Source organism: Haemaphysalis longicornis, unplaced genomic scaffold (assembly GCF_048455015.1).
Source record: "Haemaphysalis longicornis isolate Haplotype H1 unplaced genomic scaffold, Haemaphysalis longicornis Haplotype H1 scaffold_6, whole genome shotgun sequence".
In the NCBI taxonomy this organism is placed as follows: Eukaryota; Metazoa; Arthropoda; class Arachnida; order Ixodida; family Ixodidae; genus Haemaphysalis; species Haemaphysalis longicornis.
Window position 1 is genome coordinate 22,338,064 of NW_027526407.1, and position 10,355 is coordinate 22,348,418.

Here is a 10,355-nt window from a genome sequence, read left to right on the forward strand (position 1 = left end):
ACGCATGCACGCACACCCACGGACGCACCAGAAAAACACGCCGTGTTATTGGAAAGTCGCCTTGTTTTGAAGCTATCGCAACGCGTCAGCTCTTCGCTTTGCGGCAGCTGCGCAATAGCCTCCGACAACAAACGTAAAATATTTAATTTAAACTGCCAACGCCCATAGGCCTTTGGAAAGAAAATCAAGTACTTTGCCTTTTGTAGGACCAGAGCTAAATGTTTTGCCATGCGCCTAAGCGAAAACTCAGAAAGAAAAAAATCTCTTACAACTGCAACGAAGTTTCCCTCTGCCAGAGGTTGCTCTTCACGAGCTGTTTCTATGGGTACTGCACTCATTTCTGCTTCGGTACTTCATCATTGGGAGAACTTCCTCACGTACACTCACTGTGCATAATGGTGCTTTCTTCCACAACTGAGTAAGTTTTGCTTGCATAAACATGAGTGTTTTCACAACCTTTATAGCAAGCAAAGACTTTCCAACGTGCTATTTAGGTAAACAAAGAGAAGGCGAACTGGTATCTCCACGTGATCGAAGTTTTTTTTTACATTCAGAGGGTTTAAGCTGCACATTCTGACTAAGCTTAAGCTAAAATTAAACTTAATCTCACTTAAGCTACACAATCTAACTAAACCAAACAAAACTTTCCTTATCGTTCATACTGTCAAGCGTAAACAGCCCCTTTAGGCATAAACGTTTTGGTTCATTTATACACAGAAAGGGGGTAAACAAACGAGTGGCCTTCCTTAAAGCTCTAGGATGTAAATATTCTAACAAAAACGTCCTTGCAGTGTTTACAGAAGCAAATGGCAAGACCTTCTCGGCCGCGCACCCCTTTTCGCGGATCCCAGTTTTGCTGGTATTCTCAGGAGATCGTACTCGCGTCCCTGGGACCTCCTGACGACTACATCGAGAAGCTCGCCATGTTAAGAGGCTCCAAATGTGTTTCTGTGGTAATTCTGTTCGTGAAGCAGGCACTACTTACACTATTACGCAATCGCCTAAACTGTGGGCCTTGGAGTACGCTACTACGACCACCCAAGCAATGCGCAAAAGATGCCATAGAGGAAAAAGCAAGCAATGGGGTATAGCTTCTTGTTTAAGCCTGGGACTGGATGCTTTTTATTATAGTATAGAGTGTGGGATCTCCCCTTACCACAAAAGATAATAAGATAATACAACTAGTATCGTGTGCACGGCTGTACATCTATTTCTTCAGTTACTCACTAATGCAGTTTGTAAGAAGAGCAGGGTTGACGAAACCGGAGTAGCTACAGCAAGACTTTATCTTAGGGCAGTTACGACACCATCCTTGAAACTACTTAGGTCAACGTTTTCGTAACATTGTGCTGACATAATTCAAGCATGTCTCCTACTCTCCTCACTGAAGACGAAAAGACGGACCACGAGTTATTTGTGTATTAGACGCCTCGCGAAAAAGTGAGCTTAGGAAATTGGAGTAAGCACGCGAGTTTGTGCAACCGTTAAATAAAAAATCAGAAAATTAATGTGAGCTGATAACATGAACCGAGTGTGTGGCACGAGTTTTCGAAGGCCGTGGTTTCTGGGTCAACGTGTCAAGGTGACGCAGATTAGACATTTCGCAAGTTCCGAATTTCGATGTTAATGAACTTCAATTGACAAGACGGATTTTTAGAAAAGTTGCGCAGGAGACTAGAGGAGTGTCACGACTAGATGCTGGGAGAGGAATTGCGGCCCACAAGCTTTGTTTTCCCTATCCGGAATGTATACGCTCCAAAGGCATTGCTCCCAATTAATTTGTTGGCAGTGAGAATAAAGGATTTGTGCGCTCCCCGGGGCAATTTATATGCCTTCAATTTAAATCTTCAAGTACTGCGGCGGTATAACGTAGATTCGACAGGCGGCGATGTTTTTTTACGAAAACTCCCTGAAAAAGAATTGCCTTCCCTAAAACTTCAATCCTACGTAGCGCATTTCCTACAAGCACAACATCGTGCAAACAAGTTACTCGCATAGTATTTTCATTTGGGTGAAAATGTGGCACGCAGCACCCCTTTCCGCCGCTCTTTCCCAACCTCTTTTCATCTCCCGCGAAAAAAGAGGAATTTATTGAATTGAAAGAGATTTTATTGATCGCCGGCAACTATGCCCGGACGTAGCCACTCGTCCATCGTGATAGCATTCTACTAAGCAACACTTTCGCTACTCACTGCGGGTGAGGACACCCTTGTCGCCGAAGGGGGGTGCGTCGGCCCTCAGCTTCCTCTCCGGTGCTGCCGTTCGAGAGCCGTTAGGACCTGCGGGACGGCTGAGGGTTGAATGTTCTTGTCGTAATTGCGTATGGCGTTTTGTAACCACTGCGAAGGTCGGTCCTGGTTGAAGCTTCGCCCGGTTGCACTTCTCAATCCCGTAATAAATGGGCGGCTGTTGCCCTGGAGTTATTGCACAACACACACGTGTCCTCCGGGTAGAGTTCTGGTTGGATATGGGTCATAATGACCAAAATCTTTATTGAATTCATACGTAGCTTCTGAACGTGGACGCTTGTTCTCTGGTAAACTCGGGGTGAGGTGTTGCGAGCACACTCCTGTTATTCCGGTAATATTTATTGATACATTCAACGGCATCTTACCTATCCTTTGTTTCGGTCCACCACTCTACCCCTTTCAGTCACGAATTATTATTTCACTGCCGAAAAATTCCGTACTTGGTGGTTTTTGCAGTGGCAAGTGTCTAAAGGTAATAAAAAAAGGTTCAGTCACTCTCGATTACTTATTACGCAATTGGCGTAGTGTCCTTATATGGAGACACCATAACTCAATCCTGCTTTTTCTTATAAAAATAATAAATATCCTGAGGCAGTTTACAAACAAGGAGGTGAAATAATAATTTCTGCAAACGAAAGAGGTGTTTTAGCCTTTATAAATTATTTACCCACAGTAATAGAGAATTTTGGACGGCAACACACCGGAGCTCCCGCAAAAATTTGTGGCGTACATTTTTAAACGATGATTGTGTGTGCAGTTCAGCAAATCGACATCACATGGTGCTACCTTTTACTGCCGTAGGTTTCAAACATCAGCCGCACCGCTCTGCAGCATGAACACTTTTCGTTTTCACGAGGAAAACGACGAAGAAAGTCGCGTCGTCATATGAAGACACGGTGACTGAAAGGGTTACAGACGGATTCATTACAGCCGCGTGGCCTCCTAATCCTCGCGCCACTGAATTTGCCGTCTCGTTTTTGTTGGCAACTGATTCTGACACATCGTTCCCTGCGTGAGCGGGGAACCACTTGACTGCTACGTTACGTACGCCTATGTTCACCGATTCGAGCAACCGTACTGCTCCACAGGACATCCGGCATGTAGAGAAGTTTAGTACTGCACGTTTGGATTTACTTAGAACGGTCGTTGTTTCTGGGTCCGAGATTGCCAGGGCAATGGCCAACTCTTCTGCACACCGCACTTCTCGTGTAACGATGCTCGATGCGTTCACCATGTTACCCATGTTTGCATCGTTGACTACCTCTGCAAAGCAACGGCGGTCGCTGTACTCTTCAGCGTCTACGAATCTGGTGCCAAGCATGTTCAGCTGCTGCTCTAACATGGCCATTGCCCTGGCCATTACTCTATCCTTGTTGCGAGTCGGATCCATGTTCTTGGGTAGAGGATAGACTCTTATAGCATTCCGGATGACGGCCGGGGTGTCTCGTTCTTCGTGATTGCCTGGGCTCAGATTAGAGGACGCCGTTTTTATTCCTAGTTGGGAAAGGATGGATCTTCCCGTCTTCGATCCCTAAAGCCGCTCGGTCTGAGCGACTTGCTTGGCTTCCACGATTTCCTCCATGGTGTTTTGGATTCCTAGCTCGAGGAGCTTTTCGGTGTTTGCGATTTCGAGAATACCGATGGCTGCATTGTGTGACTTTCTTATGGCAGCGTTCAGGCGGTTACGATCTTGCAGCAGCGAGTTGTGTAAGCCCGCGGCGTAAGCAACGGGACTTACTGCAAATGATTTGATCAACTATAGTGGGCGGTCCTCTTATGCCGGATTTTCTGTTTGCCACTCGTTTGATAAGCTGCGTGGCAGCCGCCACCTTTCCAACCAGGCGTGTAACCGTGTCGGTGTTTCTGCGAATCCTTTCAATCAGAAAGCCCACCACTCTCATTTTAACGACCTCAATGATCGTTTGCCCGTTGCTGGTGCGTATATTGATGTTGCTCTCTTGCCGGAGTCTTGACGTTGGCGGGGTGATTAGTGACTAAAGAGAAAAATCTTGTCAAGTAAATCAAGTTCAGTTTTTTTCAGCCGAAGATGTTTATACTAGTACTAGGTCAGTATAAATAAAGTACTCTCAAAACGCATGGACTTTGCACAAAAAGACCCGGCTGTTTGGCTGGATGTGTCATATTTACCGTACCCTCTATGACGTGAGCAGTCAGCACTCGCCTATTCTACCACCTGTCGGATTGATGGCAAAGTCTCTCTTGACAGCGACGTTTGCGTTTAGCCACAATTTACATCGCAACTGGCATCTTCATATGGTTGTCTGACTATTTTCTGTGGGCCTACACGCTTTTTAAGCCTTCGAAATTCCTAATTTGCTTCATATAAGCGAAAGCAGGGAAACTGCGTTTTGGTGTATTTTGGATGTATCTACACCAACGCCACGAGCAGAGAATGTTTACATCACCTAAAATATGTTCTTATCATGTCAGTAAGCAGCATGTTCGTGGGTAAGTTGCATTTTATATTCTATGTTTGCGCGAAAGTCACTTACGTGTGCAAAACCATTGGGTTCATATGCTGTAGGAAACGTGATAAATCATTGCCTGTGTCTCCGGTCTCAAAAAACGAGCCAACGAAATCTCCTGCAGCTTTTTGAATAAACATGGACTTTGCGTGAGAAAAAGACAACACACAAAGGACAGACGGGACGAGCGCAAGATCTCAGGCACTTCGGTTACAGAGGGTGAAACACACATACCAAGATTATTCACCAAGATGCACCAACTCCACCAGCAACAAGTTCTTCTAAACTACGTTTTGTCTACGTCGGGCGCTGGTATGTGTGTTTCACCCTCTGTAACCGAAGTGCCTGAGATCTTGTGCTCCTGCGGTCCTTCCTGTATGTTGTCTTTTTCGCGCAAAGCCCGTGTTTATTCACTAAGACGCACCAACTCCCCAACAACAAGTTCTTCGAAATCTTCTGCAGGGTTGACTGGTTCGTCAGATTTTGCGATGACTTGACCTCGCCCCAGGCTTTTTGGAAGAGGCGCAATCGGAAACCATTTATCTATTGATAAAGTTTATTTTAACGTATTTTAATGCATTTAGGTGAAAACAATTATGTCAACTGCCGAACCTGTAACGGCATACACAGAAGTACGGGGCCATCTCCACTAACGCAAAACCTGGCGAGTGGCGAAGCCTGTCTTTGAAGCACGAAGCCTGGAGGGCTTTGTGCTTCAAAGACAGGAGTCTTTGAACCAAGAAGCCCTCCAGCGCAAAGCATAAACGACTCGACTGTCCCGGTTTTTTTTTAGCCTCCGTTACGAAGCGCTCCAGCGCGAGGCGTAAACGAGTGTCCCGGTGTCTTTTCCCCACGCGTTACCTTCTAGAGAGGCGTAGACGAGTTTTCCGGTGTTTTACTACCGTGACTACAGGATACGACCCTTACAACGACGAGAAGAGACGCCAACAGCACCCACCCTAAGGGGCTTCGCACCTAAAAAAGTGCGCTAATCACGGCACCGATGTTCTCTTTGTGCGTTAAGAAATGGCAAACAGAGAAGCATAAAGGGATACCTGCAGGCTTGTTCACTTTCTTATACAAAAGATTTGCAAACTTTACACAACAGAGTTATTTACGAATCACCTTATGAATGCGTCATATCAAATAGAAATTCCACTTCTTTGTCCGTTCTTCATCATGTCACGCCCGCCAGGTATCGGTTACGTTTTTTCTTCTACTCTTGTAGCAACGTAATGCTCAATTTCTCAAGCGTCGGTAGCCGAGATCAGTCGCTCTTTATGTACCTGTAGTCAAGGGTTTCTTAGTTGGACCGAGGGCCCCCTGTCAAAAAAAAAAAAACTAATGCGTTTCCCCACAGAGCACTTGGTCGAACGAAAAGCTGTGATAAGCTCTCGGTGCACACGGCGCGTGCGTGGATACGGGGTTCCATCGTTCGAAAGCGGTTACCTTAAAATCGCGAAAGGGGAACGTTTCTATGTAAGACAATGCATGCGCCGATCATGAAGAAGGAGTACAATAGTAATATTTTCCCCCATAAACCAAGTGTGTGCATATATTAGGATCGTTGGTGGATGCGTTTAAATAGTGCGCGAAAAACCGTCGCATGGGTTTGTTTTCATGTATTTTTACGCAGTTTTGATGTCATAAAGTTTCGCTCTTCCCTCAACTTCCTGTAGGAAATGATGGTCAAGTTTTTAATTAAACAAGAGAGAAGAGCCTCCAAGTTCTAACCGTTATTTTCATAGCAATTACGCTCTTTTAAATATACTTTTGCACCAATGGTGACGAATAACTTGCTGGCTAGTTTGTTGCCTTCAGATTTGAGCAGCTACCTGCCGTGGGGAAAAACAAACTGGACTCTTGCTGTTGTTAGTTCTACTCCAGCTAAAATCTATCCATAGTTTCTTTTTTCTCTGCAAAGATATCTTTAACTGAAATCGGGACACAGACAACCTACAAATGTGCAAATCACACCATGGCTGATTTTATAGTAGGCGAGTTTTAAGTCTATAAGAGCCCACATTTGTAACGCCGTCCGGGGAAAGAAAGTCAATAAAGTGGTCCACAGAAACGGGCGGCGTTATAATATGGCGATTTAATGGGTGCCTAATTACTTTGGCAGTCTAGATGCTCTGGGCATAATTTCAGGCATTATTTTCTTTCATGGTATGTCAATCTACTGAATTCCTAGACCCATGTGGGATTTCCTATTATAAGGCAAGATTTGCCTATCGGATGGCAGCGGAATTCAATTCGGATAACAATACCATTTCCTTTTTGCAAACACCAGTCTTTAACTCTCGCTAATTGCAATGATGGCCTAAAAACTATAAAAAAAATTGCTGATGATGTTGAAAAGTCTTATATTCGATCACTTGGTATGAGTCAGCTACGATTGTTATGGTTCGAGCATGGAAGAAAAGGTTCACGCTCAAGTACCATTATTCATGTTCATTTCTTAATGTCATCATTGACATGAACATTCATTGCCATCGCTGTAAAAATGCACACAAGAGTCTTGGTACAAATTCAGTGCGCAAGGTGTACGATTTCCTGGCAATCAGCCCACCAAGTACGTCTTTGTCGCTTTGTCCTACAAAATAAACCAGCATCATACATTGCGAAGGTAAGCAAAGTAGGGTAACCAAAGCCTCGGGTCTTGTCCATGCACACTTTCGGAGAGAGAAAGAGAGAGAGAGAGAGAGAACTCTATTGCGTGACAGCCAGTAATCGAAGACCTCGGCCAGGAGCCCTTGGTCTCTGGCAGCGTCTTCGGCCAGCTGAACGGCCCAGTTGGAGAGTGAAAATTGTACAAATAAAAGTGTCGAACAACGAAGGAATGGATATGATCTCTCTCCTTGCCGAGCCTGCAAAAGGAAAGGGCGGGAAATAACGGAATGCAGTCGGCTAGTATTGCCGGAGGTCTTGTCGTAAGGAATTTTGGTTAGGTTACGCTTGTCGCTCTTCATTCTCTGAACGTGTCACGTCCAAGAAGCCCGGAACATCTTACCACTTTTGTTTCTTATTGCACCTTTACTATTGAAGGTGTTCGAAGATTACTTGGTGCCACTATTAAAGAGCCTTCGCTGCTAATTAGCGTTTTTTAGTTGAAATGCCATGCCACCTTTCCTTTAACCCAGTGAAAATGTTGGTCGTGCTGTCCTGAAATTTTTCGTAGCCAAACACATATATTTGACATTTCCATTCAGGACACGGCCCTTTAGAAATGGCTGCTATCCAAGTGCTACTTTTTCGCATCACGTTAAGGAGGGGCTGTGTCGACTGTATATGGTTATAATAAAATTCCGTGGCAAAGCGCAGAAAGCGTGGAAAACAAATTCGCCTTTCCGAAATCGAAAGAACGCACTTCCATTTATAGTGAATCTGTGCCTCGTCTTACATTGATAATTATAGTGCGAGTAGGAAAGTTGTGAGGGGTGTATATGTAATTCGTAGTTCGAGAATTAGATTAATAAAGACGGAGACAAAGACAACATAACCTATTAACAAGAACTTCTTGAAAGGCTGATTGTACAGCGCTCCTGGGAAAGGGACAACAATGTAATGCCGCCCCGAATTTTTACAAAAACACTGCCACGCAAAGATGAAAACAAAAAGACGCGTACGTATTATGGGTTTTCGTTGCTCTGTGTAGATGGGTTTTTGTGTTGCACACCTCATATACTCCAGCAATAACAGAACACACCTGTTTGGTTCGTCAGCAAAAAGCTTTAAATGGGACTGATCTTTCGTGGCGATTTTTGGTGAACGAATGAACAAATTAATTCGCTCATTCATTCTGAACACACAAACCGGTTTGTTATAAGACGGACAAGTATATGAGCAACGCAGGCAAACAGCCCACTGTCTTGTTGCCGTTTAGGGCTAATGGTTCCACGACCTCAAACTACAAGGAGGAATGGTTTAAAGGGCAAAAGTCTGGTCTTTTTTTCATAGGGCTGAAAATACCGCGCAAATTTCAATTTAGTGCCTTACATAGAAAAATACGTTCAAGGTACGATACAAATAAACCAACATGTTTGGTAGTGAGTGCTTGCGTCCTAATAAATTATCAGGGCTTCCTCATTTTCTCCCCAGGAACACTGAACGGCAGATTCGCTGATTGCTCGCTGTGTAGAGTAATGCACACATGCACAAGAACATCAACTGAAATGGACCATTTCAATCCACACGCTACTAATACGAGAAGAGGATGATTGTCCCACGAGTCCCGAATAATCCCGATATCGCTCCCAAAGGGCAACAGTGGCCGGTTGGTTCCCTGGGTGGGCTCAGTGCGATAATCTTGCAGTGCAATGATCCCACTAAGCCTACCTTTTGATTTTGAGCTCACCGCGACGACCAGGGTGAAATTCATGCTTGCTATCCGGTCCTGCGAAAAACCAATCCCAGTTCGTTATCTTCTGCTTTCGTCTCGGCTGGTACTGTCTCTCGTAACGATATTCATAACCTAACGCTCTGTATTTATTACAAAACGCGGTATGATTGAACATGGCCCTCAACTGTCGCCTAGGAAAACTGAATTCTATTTCTAATCCCGAAGTGTATGTCTAATCCCGATATCGCTCCCAAAGGGCAACAGTGGCCGGTTGTTTCCCTGGGTGGGCTCAGTGCGATAATCTTGCAGTGCAATGATCCCACTAAGCCTACCTTTTGATTTTGAGCTCACCGCGACGACCAGGGTGAAATTCATGCTTGCTATCCGGTCCTGCGAAAAACCAATCCTCGTTCGTTATCCTCTGCTTTCGTCTCGGCTGGCACTGTCTCTCGTAACGATATTCATGACCTAACGCTCTGTATTTATTACAAAACGCGGTATGATTGAACATGGCCCTCAACTGTCGCCTAGGAAAACTGAATTCTATGGAATACATTTTAAAATATTTCGTAGATCTGTCTTCAGGCAATGCACTTCAATGAACAGTCGTGGGATCCGTGAGAAGAGATATGCCAAATGTCCCCACCGATAAATTTACTCGAAAAATTGATAAGCACTGCGGCAACGCGCAGTGCAAATCACCAAATTGCTTTGCGAGATTTTCCAGCGCAGAGCACATTTTCCAGTCAATTCTCATAATTTACGTTCCAAATGGCCTATTTCACTGTACTTGTTTGCAGTGATTTGCCTCGTGCGTGAACTGTGTGAAAGCAGACTAGCAGAGATTTCTTAGTACATATGGACGAGGGTCAACAAACCCAGCTGAACTGCTGACACTCAAAATCGGCACCAAAAACTGTGCCATTGGATAACGGCACTATACCACTTGTCGACTTGTACCCGCCGTGGTGGCTCAGTGGCTGTGGCCTTGTGCTGCTGAGTCCAAGGATGTGGGTTCGATTCCCGACCACTCGGGCCGCTTTCCTGATGGAGGCAAAAAGCGAAAACGCCCGTGTGTTCGAGATTTCGGCGAACGTTGAAGATTCCCGTTTGGTCAAAATTAAACCAGAGCCTTCCACTACGGCACGCCCCATTTTCCCGTGTAGCGTTGGCGCGTTAAACCCCACAATCAATCAATCAATGAATAAATAAATAAAAAATCAATCAATCAAGCAATCAATCAGTCAAATAATTGTCTGCTTGCAAGCTCGCACTTGC